Below are 12,618 nucleotides of genomic sequence, written 5' to 3' on the forward strand. Positions count from 1 at the left end.
CTCAATATGGACTTTTAATAGCCAAAGTTTCAGCTATTTTCAAAGTTTGAAAGTTTGCCGCACAATGTTCGATTTTTGTGTACACGCGCTCTTAAATCTAGATGCTGCTGCTGGGGAACTTAAAAGTAAATATGCACCACCACCGATGAACAGCATGCTTGCCAGGCATTGCAACAACCATTGCTCAAAGAAATCTACTAAGACCTGCCCCTCATATGTTACAAAAAAGGTGGTCAATCAAAGATATACTTGTGAGAGCCAAATTGTATAAAAAAGGCTAAAACACGTGCTTGGGAATCGTGCTCTTGTATACTGCCCAAATAATCAAGACAGACAAAATATTGCAGAAACTGGATTTGCAGGACAATAATTATCCGTGCATGTCCATTTTATTTACTTGCTTACTTGTACAATTTGCTTACACGTCTACTTTTTTCACTAAAACAAATGAAATTTGCACCTTCAACCCTGCTAGACTCTGCTGAAACCGAGAATATTGAGAAAGCTATAAAATCTCTAAAACCAAGTATTGTTGATAATTTCAGTACATATAGACTGAAAAATACTCCGAGTTTGTCCTTTGTGTCAAAACTAGGTTTCTGCTGATAATGATGATGGTGGTATAGTTCTTACCAAATTAAACTTTTTTCCAGCTTAGTTTTTGTTATTTGTTGTCTAAATATTTTGACACAATGAGCATACGAGGGGTATCTTTCATTCTCAACGAATCTCCACTTACCGGGCAGAATTCAGGAAATTGTCTAAAAAGCTACGTGCAAAATGCGAGATGACAATATTGAAAACAAGTTGCTTTTGGAGCATTCCATTCCCTTATCTGAACCACACTTTTTACGATAATCCAAGATTTAGCCCGATAGACCTTTTTAGGCCTTTTTTCTAGGTAAATGTTTTAGAATTAATTTGGCAAAAATGGAGATGTGCTTATTTTATGTGTGAGGGCTTTTTTCTGGATAAGATATTTTAACTTTGTTGACCATTAGACAACATTACTTGAAATTACCTTTTTTCATTAAAAACAGGATCCTTGTATAATGGCATTTCAGGTGTTTGACTGGCTTGGCAACCATGCAGGTACATGAGACATGAAACCATGCCCAAGAAATCGTGACCATTGAATTGTCTTCTGTTTGTTCTTGCAAAGCAAAATCAGTAAGATGTAGGAATATTCCACTTGAGCTTGTTGGATATGAGATGATTATAGGCAATGAGGAGTGTACCCCCCCCCCCCCCCTTGCCTATATAACATCCAATATCCAATCTACGCTCAAGGAATAATGTTAAATATGCTTTTCTTAGCATATTTTAAATAAAAAGGATTATTTCAAGATGACAACATTGGAAACAATTATTTGCTGTTGCAGCATGCCATTCCCTTATTTGAACCAGTCTTTTTATGATAATTCAATATTTAGCCTTTAGGCTTTTTTTTTGGGTCTAACAACTTGGCACCATCTGCAATTCCTAGTTACTGATTTACCTTGTTTGTTCCTCCTCCGTCCCTTAGTTCTCTGGGACTCTTAAAGTAGATATTTTCTTGACCAGTTTCTAAAGAAGGATAGCTTTTACTGAAAATACAATTATGGGGATTCCAAAGGTTTGAACAATTTAAGCATATTTATTTGCAAGGAAGAATTTATATATAATGATGTTCTAGTGGCCAAAGAATTAGGTCTTTATTACTAAAAGAATAAAACGGTTGCAATGTTCTGTAAGTGTTCAACCAGTAGTTGATCCCACAGTATTCGAGCGACTGGAATGCGTAGCAAAATTTATACGTGCCAGCCACAAACCGTCCCACCGCTGACAGTCGCTCGAATACTGTGGGATTTTGATTTTCTTCGAGGACTAGCTCCGGGCCGTTTGGATGGATTTTCGATTGGAAGGTACGAGAAGAATCGAAAATCCTTTGACCTTTATGCCGTGAAGTTTGAAATCGGAGCGATGCGTCTTTTGGGGGAAAAATCACTCCGGCACTGGAACCCTTTCAAAACAAGGATTCCTCCCTTGTCTCTCTTCTATTCACGCTCGAGTGAACGTTCAACGCCGAACCCTTCAAATGGCTAAAATCGCCGTCTTCAACCTCAGGAACGACAAGAAACAACATTTAAGGTAAAAATACGTTTATTTTGATGTTAAATGAGAATATCTATCGCAATCTAGTACGATAATACGAGGATTTTCGATATTCCCATACATTGCCTCTATAAATTCAAAATACAAACGGTCACATAGTTTGTGTGGGCTCCCTGTGTTCAAATCAAACAAATTCTTCATAAATTTCTAAGAGTGAAACCATGAATCTCTACTCATCCTTCAAAGACTGTGTGAAGGCTGCATCTTCACATATGTTATAAAAAAATCCATTGCAAATGACAAGCTGTACAGAAAGACAAAGAAAACAAAAGTGAAGCTACACCAACAGACATGACATAATCACTACAATGATGAGGGTAACAATAATAACAAAGGTGTAATAAACCACGCGCGTACAGTCAAACTTACGTTATGTGAGAATTAGAATGTACTCATATACTAGTGAACTTCCATGAGTTAAGGTTGATCGAAAGTGCACGCATTTCGATTCAACTATGAGAGGTGAGATAAACGTTACCGAACGTAACGGCGATGCAAACGACGATCTCCAGTTGAATATTCTTGTTCAACTTTCGGTCGCTAAAATCGAGGAACAGGCAAAACAGCAATTTCATCACGCTTCAGTCGCTCCTGATAGCACTGTTGGTTGAAGGAATACGTGCGAGTGGAATCGTCTTTGCGATGCATCGAGCACACCACCGAATACTTGCTTGGGGTCTGGTGTTTTCGACTTCCATTCACGAATAAAATCCATTTTCGTCTCCTTTTCACGGCTTCCGATCTTGTATCACTGTAGAAGGTAATTTGGTGGATGTAAATCCCCTTTTTCTCGTCTTTCTTGTCGCTACAGCCGTACACAAGACAAGGCAGCACCATGTTTTCTTCCCTTACACAAGTAAATCACTGAAACCCTCGAAAGCAGCGTTCTTTGACGTCACAGGCCCACTATCCCCAGTTTTCCGCCTTGCGCGGTTTTGTACACAACCGGAAGTGAAATTTCACGTCTTTGAACGCCTCAAACGAGGGGAAGAAAAATAGATAACGAATTTATTTTTTCGATTTTCAGACGAGAACGACATGAAGATTCGATCAAGCAAATGAAAAAAAATCTGTCATATACACTTTAAGCGCTCAAGTCTACTAGCTTTGTACAATTTAGAATCGGTTTAATCGGAGCAAGACAGCGTTTTAAAGTGATTTTCCGTCTTCATTCTATAAAATTCATGGCGCAATGTGAATCACGCCGTGCGAACATCTGGAAATTATTTATTACATCGAGCCCGGAAATCCGACCCAAAATCGCACGTCTCGACTAATCGATCACTAGCCTAAGAACGCTACAGTTATAACGGCGAAAAATAATCGTATGGCTTTTTAAACTAACGCCTTTTGAAGAGAAAATCCTTCCCATTTCTTGTTCGTGCTTTGCCATATTTCTTTAACTCCTGGATGTTGAAATCAACATTTGAAAAGGGGAGGGTTAGCACCCTTTTCCACCAGAAAAAGTATACTAAGTCTTTGGCTGGGTAAAAAATTACCGAAAATTTCACGTTGCCCGAATAGAAATTATCCCTAAGACCAACTTTCTACGGCCAAAGACTGTCACCTCCTCAAGCAAAGCTCACAACATGCAACCCTCTGCCCGAGTAATTGAAAATTACCCGTTCAGCTCAAAAGAGAACTACTGGTAGGAGGCATGTTAGACGAGGCAGGCCCTGCAGTCGTATGACTTCTTCCCTCACTAGACTTAACCTTAAATTTTGCTTCAGGAAGGCAAGCAAAACGCTAGGTCTAATGAATTTGTTCTGAGCTTAGAGCGCGCCGAGTTGTGCGGTTTATAGACATTTGAGAGAGAATGGATCTGACTGTGCCATAAACAGGCACGAGGGGAGGTGGGTGGGGGGAGAAAAAGTTTTTTGTTTCACGAACGTCTTTAAATGACCCTTGTAATCTATTTACTTACTGATGTGAAATTCAATAGGAAACGCTAAAAAAAAAAAAAATAATAAATAAATAAATAAATAAATATCTTAAGAAAAGTTAACAAAAACTTCAATTTCTGTAGCCACCTTCTGGAAAATCAGCTCAGATAGCAACGGTTGCAAATCCGCGCCATACAATTTTTGTACGCCTATTTGCACCTAGAAAAAGGCATCAGTATTTGCATGTAACCCATACGGGCTCAAAGTATTAGGCCTATATGCCCATTGTCCTTTCTTGTCTCTGAGATCCTCCGTTTTGTTGATCGTGTCAATAAACTGTAGTATTTTCATGTCATTCAATCCATTGTGTCCGTCACTGCAGAAGTGCCTATACAACAGATCACCTTGTTCTCGCTGAGCATGCCGTGATCTAAATTTCGGTGGGGCCTCATTCTAGATTTATGATTATTAAATCTTGTTCTGAATTTTGTGGTAGAAGATCCAACGTACTGAAGTTCACAAATCCTACATGTCAATAAATAAGCCACATTCGACAAATTACAATTAAACTATAATTTTAATGATTTTCCATGTGATGGTGAACTCGATCCTTTTTCTTTTCTTTTAACCGCTCAGTGTCGTATACTGCAATTTATACCATGCCATAGAGAATACAACCAATCAGAAAGCTAGAAACCCGTTGCATATTTAACAATTAGATTATGAGCTTTAGATTTCTATCGCGTGGTAGCTGATGAGGGCGCAGCCCGAATCAGCTATAACGTATAGAAGTCGAGAATGAATAGTCTAATTATTTTAGTATAAATCTACTAGTCGTTCAAAACTAAACAAGTAAATTATCTATATCCTCATCGCAGACAGTTCGAAAACGCGGCCGCCATTTTGTTGAAAACCGCTTCTCACTATCTATCACAGATTATAAAATAGCCAGGGTCAAGCAAGCGCTGTGATTGGTCAAACTGAGTTCTGTATAACTCCACAAAGCACGAAGCATACGTATGGTGCGTGCATTATAATTGTACATATGCACGGAGCACACGTCAGATTTTTTGCCTGTGAAAAATCTGAGAAATTCAGAGACAGAATGCGCTGTCACTCCAGCGATTCGCAAAGAACAGTCTCTTGTACTGATGTTTCCAGACTTTTAATTAACTTGAACGTGTCTCTCAACACCTTAAAACTTAAACCTGACTTGTAGTTAACTTCTTGAACTTGCTTACGACGAGACGAAAAACTAAAACAGTTTGACTTTTTACTTGATTGCGCGCGCTGTCGCGTGCCCTGTCGTGATCGGCAAGAGCGCGCGCTATTAAGGACGGTGCCTACTAATACCGAAGTATTTTTGTGCGGCTTATGACTATGCGGGAAAAGCAGATCTTAGCAAGGCCTCTTGGAATCCAAAAAGAAAATTGGGGGTAACCACGCATTTTTCAGAGATAATTAAGCAATAATATCTCTAAAAAGCGCCAAAATATAAAGCAATGTATGGGATTTTTTTCCTAAATTGAAGTTCAATTATCTCTGAAAAATGCATGGTTACCCCTAATTTTCCTTTGAGATACCAAAAGCACTTGCTAAGTTCTGCTTTCTCCGTATAGTTTTCAACCGCGCAAAATTATCCCTCTATTAGTAGGCACCACCCATAGGAAATCCGTGTATCTCGAGATGCGCAGAACGTATGCGCAGTAACAATAGTAGGCACCGTCCTTAAATTACGCGTTATCTCGCGTAAGGAGAAACTTGATGTTGATTCATTAAAATTCGCACTTGTCTGAGGAGTTGCGATTGTTTATATTTTATAAAAGAAATAAAAAAACTTGTTCCTCGTGCATTGTTGAGTTATATAAGCACTTGGGAATTTTTAAGAACACTCGAGAAGTGCAGAGAGGCACGAGCCGTAGGCGAGTGCCTCTCTGCACTTCTCGAGGGTGTGAATGGGGTTAACCGACTAGCGACAAAGGGCGTAAAAAATTACTGACTACCGACGAAACGGGGAAAAAATTACCGACTAGCGACAAATAAATTCTAACCGACAGCCGACATGGTCAGACGTGATAGGGATCTTTGTATTCAGAAAGAACAGCATTTTGATGATTTCTAGCTCAGAAAATCCTTCTTCACCCGACGTAACCACATTAATTCCAAATTTAACCGAATTATAGAATTTCTCGTCTTCAAATTACTTTAAATCCACGGGATCCTTCTTTTCTGTGAGCAGCGTGGGCTCATTTCTAGAACAGCGGCTCGTAATCGGGCTGACAAGACGCCCTGCTGTCTCATTTCAAGAACAGCGGATCACAATCGAGCCGGTGAGACGCCCTGCTGTTGTCTTTTTATTGCTCGTTGTTTGTTCATGCGGTCGGGTCATGACTGGGATTGCTAAAGTCATCGTGAGTTTTTTTCGAAAAGGTGAAGAAGTCGCCATCGAACGTCATCGAAGCAGGGTCTCAGTAGACAAAGAAGCTCATAGAGGAGTATCTGAACTAAAAAAACATCTTACGGAGTTTTTAGGACTAAAGGAGCAGGCACATCAATATGGAATTGGCGGATTTTCGTTAAAGTTATTTCGCCTGGCGAAATCGCCTGCGGGCAAATGCAAAAATTTTGCAATTGTGACGGATGGGCATGGCAGCTTGAACTTCCAAATTCAATATCGGATGAAAGTAGCAGTGAGCTCAACGGTAAGTGTGGAACGCGTGCAGCGGAGTTTGATGAATCACTTTAGTTCTGTAGTGAAATATTAAGCTCAAATATTAACGTGGTTAAACTCTGGTTCCACCGTTTTTTGTTTGTTGTTTTGTGGAGCGGAATGGTTTTTTTTCTTTTTCACCGTCCATTTGAATACGAAAATTGAGAAGAAAAATCTCTACAAAGAAGTGGTGAGTAAATCAGTTTATAAGCTTCTTTCTGATTAATTGGTGAATGAACAACAGTGCAGCTTAACATATTAAAGACCCCGTTTATTTATACACGCCCTTAAATTTATTCGTTTCTGAAAACCAGACTTTCAAATAATATTCAATTCTCTCCTCGAGGGAAGCTACGCACGAGAGATTTCGCTCGATGTGCACGTTTTATACATCTTCACGAGCATTTGCTGATAAGAACTGTGTAAGTTTCTCAAAAGCCTGCTAAAGAGAAAACTTAAAAAACACGGTATTTAATATTTTAGTACACATTATCCAAGAGGTCACAAACTGGACCGGAAAGCCAGTAGTGTTGCTGAAGGCGCCGTCTACATCTGATAAAAGCAAGCAGAAGTCAATGAACGACACTGAGAAGAAAGGTGACGAGTCAAAAGTGAGAAGGAAACGGAAATCACGAGAAGAAGCAAAAGAAGATGAAAATCTGGCAAAGAGGATCATGACTGAAGGAGGTGACATCGGGAGAAACGAAAGGCAACAAGGAGACCTTCAAAAGTTTCAGGATGGTAGGGCTGAATTAGCACTTGTAGTTCGTTTACCTGATTTTCAAAAGTCATAAATTTCGCTACTTTGGAAATTCTGCGGTATTCCTTGTTTATAAACACTGCCTTGTTTATACAACGAAAAACGCTCACTTGGTGCGTTCGCTGTGTAAAGATAGTTTCTTTTAAATTCCGGCTAAAAACTGTATTATTATCACTTTGATGGGCATTGTGGCGCATTTTGCGTGCTAAAATAAAGAATTTGCCGGGCTAAAATGTATTTTTAAGAATAAACCAAGACAACCAATGTTCGCGCCGTCTTCTTGTAGCGTTGGTAAAAGAAACCGTGGAGCTATTTTTAAAGCCCAAATCATGGCCGAAAACACAGAAAACAACAAAATTTATAAATTCTCAATCTTCTCAGGTAGGGAAGAAGATCTTAAAAAGTTAGATGCTGATTCCATGGCCGATAGCGAAGTGTATGTAAGTTTTGCGGATTCAAGAAAAACAAACTCTTTTACTTAAAACAAACTCAATTACTTTCAATACTTACAAATAAGTTAATCCATTTTTTCTTTCACGTCTTTTACGATTCTTCACAACACACATAGGGGAAGATTTTGTAATTTTTAGCCAGCTTTGGTTGATACCAAAGCTGGCTAGCTTTTAGCGTTGGTATTTTCATTGTGCGAAAATAAGAGCCCGGCATTCAAGTTATAAACGCTCGCTGTCAAGTTTTTTTTTTTTTTTCAGTTTTTTTTCTCAATACCCTCCAAAGTGATAATGATAGTAATAGAGTTTATGGGTTTCTCTTTGTAGGGGCAGGGCAAAACCTAGGGACAATTCAAAAGAAACTGAAGGATCGGATTTTTTTTTTTTTCAGCTCTGAAGGATTTGAATGGCAGTGTTGCACTAAGCGAAGTGCAAATCAAGTGTGGCATATATTCAAAAAGCTATGCTTGTCGTCACACAGACAGGACATTTAATGGAAAAGTCAGCTACTTCAAAGCGAGTAAGTAATGATCACTTATCTTTACATATTTTATCAGACTTATGATAAATTAGCGTTCGTGACAGTCTTGCCTGTTAAGTCCTTTAACTATTTTAATATATATTTTGTATTTTTATTCACACTTGAAAATGACCTCAGAGGTCGAAACGTGACTTTTTAGCGTTAATTTTTATAAAATTTATGAAATTACTCATCCAGAATTGACAAAAAGTAGCTAAACTTAGAGAGATAAGAAACGAATAATCATCATCAAAGAATTACAATGGGAGCACTTATTGAAAAACGTCAACGAGACGACTTTTTTTTAATACTGAAAGGTTAAAAGCGGCTGGAAACCGAGAGAGGGATGCTTAGAGCATGGAAATTCGTGATATCTAAACTAAATACTTAAATAATTACAGACCACTTCGACAAGTGTCTAAGCAGAAAGAACAAGAATGATGCCACTCTTAAGAGTCAAGGTCGCATGGATGCATTTCTGATGAAAGCCAGTAACTCGATATCATCCAAACAAAAGGCAGGAGATATTGCTAACAATGAGGCAGATATGAGCAAAGAGGACTTTGACGGCGCAGATGCCACATTGGCAGAGAAGTAATTTCATTTCAGTTGCTTGTGTGATGAACAAATCAAGAGCTTTCAACGTCATAAAGTTAGAGTCGCGATAAACTGGCGTTGTGCGTATAGCTCCATAGATTAAATGACCTTGAAATGTACAAATTGTTCGATTTGTTTACCCCAGTGCAAGAGACACGTAAGCCAATAAATGTTATTTTGGTTATTAGGTGTTTTTGGTTGTTTCTTATATTACTTCATTACAGATCATATCGTTTGCTTTGCCAATAAAATCGAGCCTAATTTTAGTATACTTCGGCTTGTTAGTGAATATAAAGACGAGTTATTCCCAGATGCCTTGGACTCTGATTACGACAAAGGCTGATTAGCTGGCCCTAAGGGATCTGTACTGGACATCAGCGTCAAGGAGGACAATCCAAATTATGATGCCCCCGTAGTTTCAGATAATGATACAGATGCAAGTTCCGCTGGGAGTGAAACTGAGAACGAAGATTCCGAGTTTATATCATGCCCTATGTAAGTGTTTCTGCTTGCGCTCCATCCCTATGTTTTCAGTCTCAAGCTTTCCTACAATTTGTTACACTTTTTTTTCTTTCCCTACCTACCAGCTCACTAAATGACGCTCATCCTCTGGCTGTGAAACTCAACAAGCTCATTGAAGATGGGAAGATACCAGAAAGTTGCATTTATTACAAATTCCTCAATGATACAATGTCGTTTGCATTGACTGATCCCAAAACTGCGTCTAGCATTAAATGGGATGACGAGGTATGTGAATTTTTCTCGACCATCAAATACCTTGGAGGTGAGAGAACAAGAAAGTTCGTCCGAGGGCCAGGCTTCTTCGGAACAGGGAGAGGCGGAGAAAAAGAATTCAAATCGTTCGCGGATTTTAACTTGTGTGGCCCCTCCTTAAACGCGACAAAACGATGCCAATCAGGCTACACAACAGAAAGTGGAATGATTAAGCCCCATTTGCAGTCACTCCATTCCCTGTGTCAACATCCAAAAGCAGATCTACATGCGATTGTTGATAACGAGAAGGTTCGCGCCATCCCAGTAGCTTTTGCAAGTGACGGCACGGCTCTGAAGCCAGGCCTAGAATACGACTCACGTCAAAAACAAGTAATTGGTCTTACACATAGAGTGGACGAGAAATTCGTGAAAAAGCATCTTCTTCCAGACCATGAAAAGATAAAGACCAATCTAATCACCAACGCAGATGTAACAATTGCGACCTCGCTTGATAAATGCGCTGCGATGCCCGTGGCGGTTAACTTCCGACCCAAATCTGTGACTGGACACGAGACATTTACGGTACTTACATATGCCCAGGATTTTGGAACAATTTGCAAGGAATCTCTGAAGCGCACATCTAGATGGGCAGCAAAGTACTACACGCATGACAAATCCTACTATCCGCTACCTCAATCCGCCATGCCCCTTTCTGCTATAGCTACCATGACACCTTTGCCAAGTGAGGACATAACAACAGGGATGGAAGGACAGATCAAAGAGTGGCTAGAGAGTGACAGACCAGTACGCCAACGGACGGTTAGGAGTGAGACGACAAAAGATAAGGCTGGGGCCTTTCCGCCAGCTGTCTACGCCGTTCACCACACCGACGAGTCTGAAGAGAGGCTTCGATATCCTGAAGAAAACACTGTATCGTCAGCAAATGCACAACGCGTTGTCAGCATACAATTTGTGGACGAAGGGGATGTTACTGAGGTGTTTGAGGATCACAGAGAAGTACAAATCAATGAGTATGAGACAGATTCGGATGACGAGGAATCAGATTTTGAAGAACATCCAGAGGTTGTCAACAGAGCGTGTGTTACCCGATCCGGCAGGGCTGTTCGTGCATTTGTGCGTCTCGACATGTAAGAGGTACTAACAGTTAAAAAATCCATTTAACGGTGCAGATTGATACGTATGACAACCAAATTTTTGGCAAAAAAAAAAAAAAAGAGAAAAAAAAGAAACCTCGCAGAAAAGCCACGAGAGCCGTTGAATTATAAGTGTAGTGAGTTTTTGTGGACGTCTCGGAAAAAAGACTTCCGTAGCTTACAAATTAAAATTAGTTATCCCAGGGGCTAGAGTGGGTGTTCCATTCTTTGTAGAATTTACCTCTCTTGATTTACTTCGATGCCCCGTAGTCGACAGGAAACAAATTCACATCTATAATAAAAGCTTTGGTGAATTTTATCGGTATACTAGATTTGCAAACAAAAGTGGGGTAGATGAGCACGTTGCTAAATTAAAAAACAGCGTTAACGAGGTTTAAGTGAAAACAAATAATGAATTATTACAAGTATTACACTTCGTCTAGAGTTTAAAGTCTTAAAACTGGGCAAATTGCATAATAAATGTGAATAATAAACGTGTATTTTTAATTATTAACTGAGATTTACCGACAACCGACAAAGGTCAAAAATCTTAACCGACAACCGACAAAGTAATGAAATTTTAACCGACAACCGACATTTTGACCCCCCCATTCAGACCCTCCTTCTCTCGTGTTCTTAAAAATTTCCGCGTGCTTATATAACTCAACAATGCACTCGGCGCGTTTTTTATTTCTTTAATAGATAGCGAGAAGCGTAGCCAATCAGAGAACGGCATTCGTGATAGAACACTAGTAGATTTATACTAATCTGTGGTATGCAACGGGTAGTATTCCACGAAAAAATCCTGGCGTTCCCTCCGGCCTGTAAAGGCTTTATACCCTTAAAGAGCAGTACCTATTTATATTTTTTTCAATTTTTTATCAAAATTATGTACTTTCAAGAAACGTTGCCAATCTGTCGAATATTTTTTCACTGATTTTATTTGCTGTCAAAGCATTAAAGAGTGACGTTTTGTGTTAATTCATTGAGTGGCATGGGATAAATTAGTTATGCAAAGCTTTCTCGTGGTATACCGTGAATATCCCACTCGTGACTTGATTTTTCTTTGTATACAGCTATTTCAATTAACGTTGTCGGGTCAAAGTATATTGAAGCGGTAAGATAAGACCTCAAGATTCTGTGGATTTTTTTTTATGAATAAGTTCATCAAAATCAGTTATGCCTCATCCGTCCAGTGAAGATATACGATGGTGAACCATTTGGATGAAAGATGTTAGGATATCGTATCAAGTGGATGAGGTGGCAGCCTCTTTGAAGATGTCTTTAAGTTTTACGCTTTGATCCGACAACGTTAATTGACATAGCTGTACACACTCGCCTAAAGGCTCGTGTCTATACTAAGAAAAATCAAGTCATTCGTGGCATATTTCACGGGTTGCCACTCTAAAGCATTGCATGACTAGTATATAATAATTTATTAAATTCTCAACTTCGGATATTAAATTTCTAGCGTTCTGATTGGTTCACTAAATCTCGGTTATCAGCTCATATACCTTAGTTTGACTTTATATGGAAAACGAATGCCCCAGGTGTCACTAAGATAATTTTTTTTTTTTTCGGCGGGAAGCGAAAACTGAGAAGAAAAAATTAATTATGCATACAGTTATTGTTCAAAGGAAACAATAGGGATAACAATAGTGCGCCGTTGGGATTACT

The 12,618-nt window shown here is 39.2% G+C and overlaps 1 long non-coding RNA gene and 1 pseudogene across 1 annotated transcript in view; one reads left to right on the forward strand and one right to left on the reverse strand.

Moving 5' to 3' along the window:
• Positions 1 to 12,618, reverse strand: part of LOC146457748 (uncharacterized) — a 91,145-nt gene that overhangs the window by 57,520 nt on the left and 21,007 nt on the right. The window lies entirely within an intron of this gene.
• LOC146457752 (uncharacterized) lies at positions 6,218 to 7,694 on the forward strand (annotated as a pseudogene).

This window comes from Pavona decussata, unplaced genomic scaffold (genome assembly GCF_977016875.1).
Source record: "Pavona decussata unplaced genomic scaffold, jaPavDecu1.1 SCAFFOLD_237, whole genome shotgun sequence".
NCBI classification, from domain to species: Eukaryota; Metazoa; Cnidaria; class Anthozoa; order Scleractinia; family Agariciidae; genus Pavona; species Pavona decussata.